This window comes from Suncus etruscus, chromosome 11 (assembly GCF_024139225.1).
Source record: "Suncus etruscus isolate mSunEtr1 chromosome 11, mSunEtr1.pri.cur, whole genome shotgun sequence".
Taxonomy (NCBI): Eukaryota; Metazoa; Chordata; class Mammalia; order Eulipotyphla; family Soricidae; genus Suncus; species Suncus etruscus.
Genome location: NC_064858.1, coordinates 65,105,391 through 65,106,456, shown reverse-complemented (window position 1 = coordinate 65,106,456; position 1,066 = coordinate 65,105,391). Strand labels below are relative to the sequence as shown.

Below are 1,066 nucleotides of genomic sequence, written 5' to 3'. Positions count from 1 at the left end.
AATAATTACTTCATTAAACCGTGGTTCCTAAACAATTTCTAAACATTATACTTAGAAAACAACATATTTCAGTTCAAAGTTCATTTCAATAAAAATCTTCTATAAATATATTAGTTCTTAATTTTATATATTTTGTGTTTTCCTATCAATAATCATTTTTTATTAATAAAATAATTTAAAATAGCAATGTTTTAAATATTTAGAAAGAATGTTGTTTTGCACAGGAATCAAACATTAAGTTAAGACTATACTTTCAGGGATCATTTCTATAGTATCTGACTAGAGAAGTTTCTCTGATCGTGTAGAGCACCCGAAGCCACAAGGAGGAGTCAGAGCGTCCTCTCCTGAGTTTAAAGCCGGCTCTAGGTGTGTCGCTTCTGCAACTGCCTTTGGCCATTGATGATCATTTTTTCCTCTGGAAAGGGTAGAGTGAGAGGATGCAGTTTGAGTGTAAAAAAAAAAAAATTAAGCTATGTATTTTGCAATAATACATTTAAAAGTTTTAGATTCAAATACTTTAAATAAATATGGATACTCTTCTTAAAATAGTATAAAATTATTTTCAATAAGGTATTATTCTTATTTTAATTTATTTAGCTAATTTTTATATATTTGAATGATTACTTTTAGAAATATTCTAGTAGTAATCAATTAAAGCAGTAATGCATATATTGGGAACAAATTAAAAATCAATGTTGTGTTATGAATATTGATCGGCCTAAATTAATTTTGCTAAAGTTTAAACGTTTAGAAGTTTAAAACCTCCCTCTAGGAACTTCAAATCAGAAGTATAGATAATCTCAACATATTAAATTGATTTTTTTAAATCACAATATATATTCTTAACATTTTACATACAGAAGCACTAGCAGAATATTATTAACAATGAACTGGTTCTGGGGCCGGAGAGATAGCATGGTGGTAAGGCCTTTCATACAGAAGGACAGTAGTTCACATCCCGGTATCCCATATGGTCCCCTGTGCCTGCCAGGGGCGATTTCTGAGCCTAGAGCCAGGAGTAACCCCTGAGCACTGCCAGTGTGACTCAAAAACAAAACAAAACAAA

The 1,066-nt window shown here is 30.7% G+C and overlaps 1 non-coding gene across 1 annotated transcript; it reads left to right on the top strand.

Annotated features, from left to right (window-relative positions):
• The first annotated feature begins 241 nt into the window (after positions 1-241).
• LOC126023356 (small nucleolar RNA U3) lies at positions 242-453 on the top strand. The gene has a single exon (XR_007500501.1). It is a non-coding gene; the product is annotated as a small nucleolar RNA U3 (small nucleolar RNA).
• The last annotated feature ends 613 nt before the right edge of the window (positions 454-1,066 follow it).